Consider the following 10,603-nt stretch of genomic DNA (forward strand, 5'->3'; position numbering starts at 1 on the left):
GTGAATCCTAATGAGGAAGACCTCATGGGATGTCCTCCAAACAGAAAGGAGTTCTCTATTGAGGACCTAAAGGAATCTGAGACTCATATAGTCCATTAGACTTCCTTCTGCCATTCATGAGCTCTGAGAACTATTCTTCCTTTGAAAATGATGAAGATGTAACTGAAGAGCAAGTTGCTCAATATCTAGGAGCCATCATGAAGCTAAATGCCAAGTTGTTTGGTAATGAGACTTGGGAAGATGAACCTCCCTTGCTCATTAGTGAACTAAATACATGGGTTCAGCAAACTTTACCTCAAAAGAAACAAGATCCTGGTAAATTCTTAATACCCTGTACCATAGGCACCATGACCTTTGAGAAGGCTCTATGTGACCTGAGGTCAGGTATAAATCTTATGCCACTCTCTGTAATGGAGAAACTGGGGATCTTTGAAGCACAAGCTGCAAGAATCTCATTAGAGATGGTAGACAAGTCAATAAAACAAGCTTATGGATTAGTAGAGGACGTGTTAGTGAAGGTTAAAGGCCTTTACATCCCTGTTGATTTCATAATCCTAGACACTAGGAAGGATGAGAATGAATCCATCATTCTTGAAGGACCCTTCCTAGCCACATCAGGAGATGTGATTGATGTTGACAGAGGAGAGCTAGTCCTTCAATTGAATGGGAACTACCTTGTGTTTAAAGCTCAAGGATCTTTCTCTGTAACCATGGAGAGGAAGCATGAAAAGCTTCTTTCAATACAGAGTCAAACAAAGCCCCCACAATCAAACTCTAAGTTTCGTGTTGGGAGGCCACAACCAAACTCTAAGTTTTATGTTGAACCCCCACATTCAAACTCTAAGTTTGGTGTTAGGAGGTTCCAATAATGCTCTGAACATCTGTGAAGCTCCATGAGAGCTCACTGTCAAGCTATTGACATTAAAGAAGCGCTTATTGGGAGGCAACTCAATTTTTATTTATCTATATTTCTATTATTCTTTTATGTTTTATTAGGTTTATGATCATGTAGAGTCACAAAACAATTACAAAAATTAAAAACAAAATCAAAAATATCAGAAGAAAAAGCACACCTTGGAGGAAGAGATGTCTGGCATTTAAACGCCAGAAACTAGCATCTGTCTGGCGTTTAACGCCAGAAACAAGCACCAAGCTGGCGTTTAACACCAGAAACAAGCATTAGTCTGGCGTTAAACGCCAGAAATAGGCTACATTTGGGCGTTTAACGCTAAAAACAAGCTGTAGCCTGGCGTTAAATGCCAGGATTGCATACAGAGGGCGTTTTACACGCCTAAAAGGTGCAGGGATGAGAAATCCTTGACACCTCAAGATCTGTGGATCCCACAGGGTCACCTCAGGATCTGTGGACCCCACAGGATCCCCACCTACCTTCTCCCTCTCTCTCACACCTTTTCATAATACTCTTTCCCAAACATCATTCACCAATCACCTCAATCTCTCTTCCCTACTAACCCTTCACCAATCACATCCACCCACTCTTCCCCATAAAACCCCACCTACCTTCAAATTTAAAATCTCTTTCCCACCCAAACCCACCCTAAATGACCGAATCCAACCCCTCTCCCTCCACTATATAAACCCCTCATTCCTTCTTCATTTTCACACAACACAATCCTCTCTTCTCCCCCTTGGCCGAATACACATCTCTCTCCATCTCCTCCATATCTTCTTCTTCTTCTTCTATTCTTTCTTCTTTTGCTCGAGGGCGAGCAACATTCTAAGTTTGGTGTGGTAAAAGCATAGCTTTTTTATTTTTCCATAACTATTTATGGCACCTAAGGCCGGAAAAACCTCTAGAAAGAGGAAAGGGAAGACAAAAGCTTCCACCTCCGAGTCATGGGAGATGGAGAGATTCATCTCAAAGGTCCATCAAGACCACTTCTATGAAGTTTTGGCCAAGAAGAAGGTGATCCCTGAAGTCCCTTTCATGCTCAAGAAAAATGAGTATCCGGAGATCCGACATGAGATCCAAAGAAGAGGTTGGGAAGTTCTTACCAACCCCATTCAATAAGTCGGAATTTTAATGGTTCAAGAGTTCTATGAAAACTCATGGATCACTAGGAACCATGATCAAAGCATGAACCCAAACACAGAATTGGCTTACAATGGATCGGGGGAAATGCTTAGATTTCAGTCCGGAGAACGTAAGGTTGGCGTTCAACTTGCCTATGATGCAAGAAGACGCACGCCCCTACACTAGAAGGGTCAACTTTGATCAAAGGTTGGACCAAGTCCTCATGGACATATGTGTGGAAGGAGCTCAATGGAAAAGAGACGCAAAGGGTAAGCCGGTTCAATTGAAAAGACTGGACCTTAAGCCTGTAGCTAGAGTATGGTTGGAGTTCATCCAACGCTCCATCATCTCCACTAGCAACCGATCCGAAGTAACTGTGGATCGGGCCATCATGATCCATAGTATCATGATTGGAGAGGAAGTATAAGTTTATGAAGTCATCCCTCTAGAACTCTACAAAGTAGCCGAAAAACCCTCCACCTTGACAAGGCTAGCTTTTCCTCATCTCATTTGCCATCTATGTAACTTAGCTGGAGTTGTCATAGAAGGAGACATCCTCATTGAGGAGGACAAGCCCATCACTAAGAAGAGGATGGAGCAAACAAGAGAGCCTATTCATGGATCTCAAGAGACGCATGAGGAAGTGCATCATCAAGAAATCCCTGAGATGCCTCAAGGGATGCATTTTCCTCCAAACAACCATTGGAAACAACTCAACACTTCTCTAGAAGGATTGAGTCATGACATGAACCAATTAAGGGTGGAACACCAAGAGCACTCCATCATTCTCAATGAGATTAGAGAAGATCAAAGAGCTATGAGGGAGGAGCAACAAAGGCAAAGAAGAGACAAAGAGGAGCTCAAGAACACCATTGGTCCTTTAAGAAGAAGGCGCCACCATCACTAAGGTGGACTCATTCCTTAACTTCTTTGTTCTTATCTCTCTATTTTTCGGGTTTTTTTTTTGTGTCTGATGAGCGGATAATTTGTACGCTTTTTGGCATTGTTTTTAGTATGTTTTTAGTATGATCTAGTTAGTTTTTAGTATATTTTTATTAGTTTTTAGTTAAAATTCACTTTTCTGGACTTTACTATGAGTTTGTGTGTTTTTCTGTGATTTCAGGTATTTTCTGGCTGAAATTGAGGGACCTGAGCAAAAGTCTGACTCAGAGACTAAAAAGGACTGCAGATGCTGTTGGATTCTGACCTCCCTGCACTCGAAGTTGATTTTCTGGAGCTACAGAAGCCCAATTGGCGCGATCTCAACGTATTTGGAAAGTAGACATCCTGGGCTTTCCAGCAATATATGATAGTTCATACTTTGCCCAAGATTTGATGGCCCAAACCGGCGTTCAAAGTCACCATCAGAATTCCCAGCGTTAAACGCCGGAACTGGCACAAGAATGGGAGTTAAACGCCCAAACTGGCACCAAAGCTGGCGTTTAACTCCAAGAAGAGTCTCTACACGAAAATGCTTCAATGCTCAGCCCAAGCACACACCAAGTGGGCCCGGAAGTGGATTTTTATGTCATTTACTCATCTCTGTAAACCCTAGGCTACTAGTTCTCCATATATAGGACCTTTTACTATTGTATTTACATCTTGGTTCTTCTGGTTCCCTCTCTGGGGCCGAAGCCAATGATCACACTATCACTTATGTATTTTCAACGGTGGAGTTTCTACACACCATAGATTAAGGTGTGGAGCTCTGCTGTACCTCGAGTATTAATGCAATTACTATTGTTCTTCTATTCAATTCAGCTTGTTCTTGTTCTAAGATATTCATTTGCACCCAAGAACATGATGAATGTGATGATTATGTGACGCTCATCATCATTCTCACTTATGAACAAGTGCCTGACAACCACTCCTGTTCTACAAGCAAACAAGGCTTGAATGTTTATCTCTTGGATCCCTTAACCGGAATCTTCGTGGTATAAGCTAGAATTGATGGCGGCATTCAAGAGAATCCGGAAGGTCTAAACCTTGTCTGTGGTATTCTGAGTAGGATTCAATGATTGAATGACTGTGACGAGCTTCAAACTCGCGATTGTGGGGCGTTAGTGACAGACGCAAAAGAATCACTGGATTCTATTCCGACATGATCGAGAACCGACAGCTGGATAGCCGTGCCGTGACAGGGTGCGTTGAACATTTCCACTGAGAGGATGGGAGGTAGCCACTGACAACGGTGAAACCCTTGCATACAGCTTGCCATGAAAAGGAGTAAGAAGGATTGGATGAAGGCAGTAGGAAAGCAGAGAGACGGAAGGGACCAAGCATCTCCATACGCTTATCTGAAATTCCCACCAATGAATTGCATAAGTATCTCTATCTTTATCTTTATGTTTTATTCGTATATCACCCATAACCATTTGAGTCTGCCTGACTAAGATTTACAAGGTGACCATAGCTTGCTTCATACCAACAATCTCTGTGGGATCGACCCTTACTCGCTGGTGGACGAAATTGTGATCACTATTCTTTGAGTTGCACTCATTGTAAAATTATGGAATTTGAAATTGGCACGAGTGGACACAACTCCGTTCAACTAACCAGCAAGTGTACTGGGTCGTCCAAGTAATAAACCTTACGTGAGTAAGGGTCGATCCCACAGAGATTGTTGGTATGAAGCAAGCTATGGTCACCTTGTAAATCTCAGTTAGGCAGATTAAATTGATTTATGGTTTCGAAAATAGAAATAAGAAAATAAATAATAAAAGGGATAGAATACTTATGCAGATTCATTGGTGGGAATTTCAGATAAGCGAATGGAAAAACTGTATGGCTCAAGGACGCCTGCTTTCCCACTTCTTCAACTCAATCCTTCTTACTCCTTTCCATGGCAAGCTGTGTATAGGGGTTCACCATCAGCGGTGGCTACTTTCAATCCTCTTGGGAAAATGATCCTCTGCGGCTGTCACTCGCATGGCTAATCGTCTGGAGGCATCACCCATGGTTGATGGCTACATCCCATCCTCGCAGTGAAAACTACGCTCACGCGCTCTATCACAGCACGGCTAATCACTGGTTGGTTCCCGCTCCTACTGGAATAGAATCCCTTGATTCTTTTGCGTCTGTCACTAACGCCCAGCACTTGCGAGTCTGAAGCACGTCACAGTCATTCATTACCGGAATCCTACTCGGAATACCACAGACAAGGTTAGACTTTCCGGATTCCCAGGATCCTACTCGGAATACCACAGACAAGGTGAGACTTTCCGGATCCTCATAAATGCCGCCATCTATCTAGCTTATACCACGAAGATTCTGTTGGGGAATCTAAGAGATACACATTCAAGCTCGGTTGCATGTAGAACGGAAGTGGTTGTCAATCACGTGCGTTCATAAGTGAGAATGATAATGAGGGTTACTTATCATCACATTCATCATGTTCTTGGGTACGAATGAATATCTTGGAATAAGAATAAGAGAGATTTGAATAAAAGAAAATAGAATTGCATTAATACTTGAGGTACAGCAGAGCTCCACACCCTTAATCTATGGTGTGCAGAAACTCCACCGTTGAAAATACATAAGTAAAAGGTTCAGGCATGGCCGAATGGCCAGCCCCCATGTGGTCACAAGACCGAATGATCAAAGACTTAAAGTGATCAAAGACATCTAATACAATAGATAAATGTTCTATTTATAATAAACTAGCTCCTAGGGTTTACATGAGTAAGTAATTGATGCATAAATCCACTTCCGGGGCCCACTTGGTGTATGTTTGGGCTGAGCTTGATTAATCCACGAGCTGAGGCTTCTCTTGGAGTTGAACTCCGAGTTATGACGTGTTTTGGGCGTTCAACTCCGGATCGTGACGTTTTTCTGGCGTTTAACTCCAGACAGCAGCATGAACTTGGCGTTCAACGCCAAGTTATGTCGTCTTTCTTCGAATAAAGTATGGACTATTATATATTTCTGGAAAGCCCTGGATGTCGACTTTCCAACGCCGTTGAGAGCGCGCCAATTGGAGTTCTGTAGCTCCAGAAAATCCATTTCGAGTGCAGGGAGGTCAGATTCCAACAGCATCAGCAGTCCTTTTGTCAGCCTTCTTCAGAGTTTTGCTCAAGTCCCTCAATTTCAGCCATAATTTACCTGAAATCACAGAAAAACACACAAACTCATAGTAAAGTCTAGAAATATGAATTTAACATAAAAACTAATGAAAACATCCCTAAAAGTAGCTTAAACTCACTAAAAACTACCTAAAAACAATGCCAAAAAGCGTATAAATTATCCACTCATCACAACACCAAACTTAAATTGTTGCTTGTCCCCAAGCAACTGAAAATCAAATAGGATAAAAGAAGAGAATATACTATAAATTTCAGAATATCAATGAATATTAATTATAATTAGATGAGCGGGACTTGTAGCTTTTTGCTTCTGAACAGTTTTGGCATCTCACTTTTTCCTTTGAAGTTTAGAGTGATTGGCTTCTCTTGGAACTTAGAATTTCGGATAGTGTTATTGACTTTCCTAGTTAAGCATGTTGATTCTTGAACACAGCTACTTATGAGTCTTGGCCGTGGCCCTAAGCACTTTGTTTTCCAGTATTACCACCGGATACACAAATGCCACAGACACATAACTGGGTGAACCTTTTCAGATTGTGACTCAGCTTTGCTAGAGTCCCCAGTTAGTGGTGTCCAGAGCTCTTAAGCACACTCTTTTGCTTTGGATCACGACTTTAACCACTTAGTCTCAAGCTTTTCACTTGGACCTTCATGACACAAGCACATGGTTAGGGACAGCTTGATTTAGCCGCTTAGGCCTGGATTTAATTTCCTTGGGCCCTCCTATCCATTGATGCTCAAAGCCTTGGATCCTTTTTACCCTTGCCTTTTGGTTTTAAGGGCTATTGGCTTTTTCTACTGCTCCTTCTTTTTCTTTCTATATATTTTTTTTTTCGCCATTTTTTTTTCGCAAGCTTCCTTTTTCACTGCTTTTTCTTGCTTCAAGAATCAATTTCATGATTTTTCAGATCATCAATAACATTTCTCTTTGTTCATCATTCTTTCAAGAGCCAACAATTTTAACACTCATAAACAACAATATCAAAAGACATATGCACTGTTCACTCATTCATTCAGAAAACAAAAAGTATTGTCACCACATCAATATAATTAAATTAAATTCAAGGATGAATTCAAAATTTATGTACTTCGTGTTCTTTTGAATTAAAACATTTTTCATTTAAGAGAGGTGAAGGATTAATGGATTTTATTCATAGCCTTAAGGCATGGTTACATACTAATGATCATGAAGTAGAGACACAAAACATAGATAAACACAACATCAAAAACCGAAAACAGAAAGAAATAAAGAACAAGGAATGAATCCACCTGAGTGAGGGTGGCGCCTTCTTGAAGGTCCAATGGTGCTTTTTGAGCTCCTCTATGTCTATTCCTTGCTTTTGTTGAATGATTCCTAGTAATTTTGGTGTTTCTACCCTTAGTTGCTTCCAATATTTGTGTGGAGGATAACTTTATTTCCTGAGGTATCTCAGGGATCTCTAGATTTGTAGCCACATGTTCTACCACTGAGCTATGACGGCTTATAGTCTTTCTATCTCCCAAGACTCAGAGGTGGAAGCTTTTGTCTTCCCTTTGAGGTTTCTCTGGCCTTAGGTGCCATTAATGGTAATGGAAAAGCAAAAAAGCTATGCTTTTACCACACCAAACTTAAAATATTGCTCGCCCTCGAGCAAGAGAAGAAAGAAGAGAGGAAGAAGAAGAAGAAGAAAATGGGGGTGAGTGAGGGGAGATGGATTCGGCTATATGGGTGGGATTGGGTGGGAAAGAGAAGTTGAATTGTAAAGGTAGGTGGGGTGTATGGGGAAGAGTGGATAGATGTAGATGGTGAATGAAAAACAGAAGGGATGACCATTAATGGAAAGAGAGAGGGCGAGGTAGGTGGGGATCCTGTGAGGTCCACAGATCCTAAGGTGTCAAGGAATTCCATCCCTGCACCAAATAGGCATGTAAAATGCCTTTGCACACCATTCTGGCGTTTAAACGCCCATTGGTGCACATTCTGGGCGTTCAACGCCCATGTAAAGCATGTTTCTGGCGTTGAACGCCAGTTTCATGCTTGTTGCTGGCGTTTAACGCCAGCTTGTCTCCTCCAGGCACATTCCTGGCATTCAGCGCCAGGATGTTGCTTGTTTCTGGCGTTCAGCGCCAGAATGGTGCTCTGTTCTGGCATTGAACGCCAGCCAGATGCATCTTACTGGCGTTGAACGCCAGTCTGCGCGACCTCCAGGGTGAAAAAATTTTTTCTTCTGTTTTTGACTCTGTTTTTAATTTTTTTTTTATTTTTTCGTGACTCCTCATGATCATGTACCTAATAAAACACAAAATAACAATAAAAATAAAAATTAGATAAATAAAATTGGGTTGCCTCCCAACAAGCGCTTCTTTAATGTCAATAGCTTGACAGTGGCTCTCATGGAGCCACAAGGTGATCAGGTCAATGTTAGTGTGTAGTCCCAACACCAAACTTAGAGTTTGGATATGGGGTCTGAACACCAAACTTAGAGTTTGGTTGTGGCTTCACAACACCAAACTTAGAGTTTGACTGTGTGGGCTCTTCTTGACTCTGAACTGAGAGTAGCTCTTCATGCTTACTCTCTTTTGTCACAGAGGGATGGCCATGTGCCTTAAACACAAGGTAGTCCCCATTCAATTGAAGGACTAATTCGCCTCTGTTGACATCTATCACAGCTCCTGCTGTGGCTAGGAAGGGTCTTCCAAGGATGATGCAATCATCCTCTTCCTTCCTAGTGTCTAGGATTATGAAATCAGCAGGGATGTAAAGGCCTTCAACCTTTACTAGCACGTCCTCTACTATTCCATAAGTTTGTCTCACTGACTTGTCTGCTAATTATAATGAGAACAAGGCAGGTTGTACCTCAATGATCCCCAGCTTCTCCATTACAGAGAGTGGCATAAGATTTATCCCTGACCCCAGATCACATAGAGCTTTTTCAAAGCTCATGGTGCCAATGGTGCAAGGTATTAAGAACTTGCCAGGATCTTGTTTCTTTTGAGGTAGAGTTTTCTGAATCCAAGTATCCAGTTCATTAATGAGCAAGGAAGGTTCACTTTCCCAAGTCTCATTACCAAACAACTTGGCATTCAGCTTCATGATAGCTCCTAAATATTGAGCAACTTGCTCTCCAGTCACATCTTCATCCTCTTCAGAGGAAGAATAGTCTTCAGAGCTCATGAATGGCAAAAGGAGATTTAATGGAATCTCTATGGTCTCTATATGAGCCTCAGATTCCTCTGGATCCTTGTTAGGAAACTCCTTCTTGCTTGAAGGACGTCCCAGGAGGTCTTCCTCACTAGGATTTTCGTCCTCCTCCTCCCTAGTGCATTCGGCCACTTTGATCAAATCAATGGCCTTGCACTCTCCTTTTGGATTCTCTTCTGTATTGCTTGGGAGAATACTGGGAGGAGTTTCAATAACTTTCTTACTCAGCTGGCCCACTTGTGCCTCCAAATTTCTAATGGAGGATCTTGTTTCATTCATGAAACTAAAAGTGGCCTTTGACAGATCAGAGACAATATTGGTTAAATTAGAAGTGTTTTGTTCTGAATTCTCTGTCTGTTGCTGAGGAGATGATGGATATGGCTTACTATTGCTCAGCCTATTGCGTCCACCATTGTTAAAGCCTTGTTGAGGCTTCTGTTGATCCTTCCAGGAGAAATTTGGATGATTTCTCCATGATGGATTATAGGTGTTTCCATAAGGTTCACCCATGTAATTAACCTCTACCATGGCAGGGTTTTCAGGATCATAAACTTCTTCAGAAGCTGCCTCTCTAGTGCTGTTGGATGCATGTTGCAATCCGTTCAGATTTTGAGAGATTATGTTGACCTGTTGAGTCAACATTTTGTTCTGAGCCAATATGGCATTCAGAGCATCAATTTCAAGAACTCCTTTCTTCTGAGGTATCCCATTATTTACGGAATTCCTCTCAGAGGTATACATGAACTGGTTGTTTGCAACCATGTCAATGAGTTCTTGAGCCTCTTCAGGCGTTTTCTTCAGGTGAATAGATCCACCTGCAGAGTGGTCCAGTGACATTTTCAAAAATTCAGAGAGACCATAATAGAATATATCTAATAGGGTCCATTCTGAAAACATGTCAGATGGACATCTTTTGGTCAACTGCTTGTATCTTTCCCAAGCTTCATAGAGGGATTCACCATCTTTTTGTTTGAAGGTTTGAACATCCACTCTCAGCTTGCTCAGCTTTTGAGGAGGAAAGAATTTATCCAAGAAGGCAGTGACCAGCTTATCCCAGGAGTCCAGGCTATCCTTAGGTTGTGAATCCAACCATATTCTAGCTCTGTCTCTTACAGCAAAAGGGAAAAGCATGAGTCTGTAGACTTCAGGATCAACTCCATTTGTCTTTACAGTCTCACAGATCTGCAAGAACTCAGTTAAGAACTGATAAGGATCTTCAGATGGAAGTCCATAAAACTTGCAGTTTTGTTGCATTAAAGCAACTAGCTGAGGTTTCAGCTCAAAGTTATTGGCTCCAATGGCAGG

At 41.7% G+C, this 10,603-nt stretch overlaps 1 non-coding gene across 1 annotated transcript; it reads left to right on the forward strand.

Moving 5' to 3' along the window:
* Positions 1–10,193: 10,193 nt before the first annotated feature.
* Positions 10,194–10,297, forward strand: LOC112704620 (small nucleolar RNA R71). Its single transcript, XR_003155237.1, has one exon. It is a non-coding gene; the product is annotated as a small nucleolar RNA R71 (small nucleolar RNA).
* Positions 10,298–10,603: the final 306 nt, after the last annotated feature.

This window comes from Arachis hypogaea, chromosome 7 (assembly GCF_003086295.3).
Source record: "Arachis hypogaea cultivar Tifrunner chromosome 7, arahy.Tifrunner.gnm2.J5K5, whole genome shotgun sequence".
Lineage (NCBI taxonomy): Eukaryota > Viridiplantae > Streptophyta > Magnoliopsida > Fabales > Fabaceae > Arachis > Arachis hypogaea.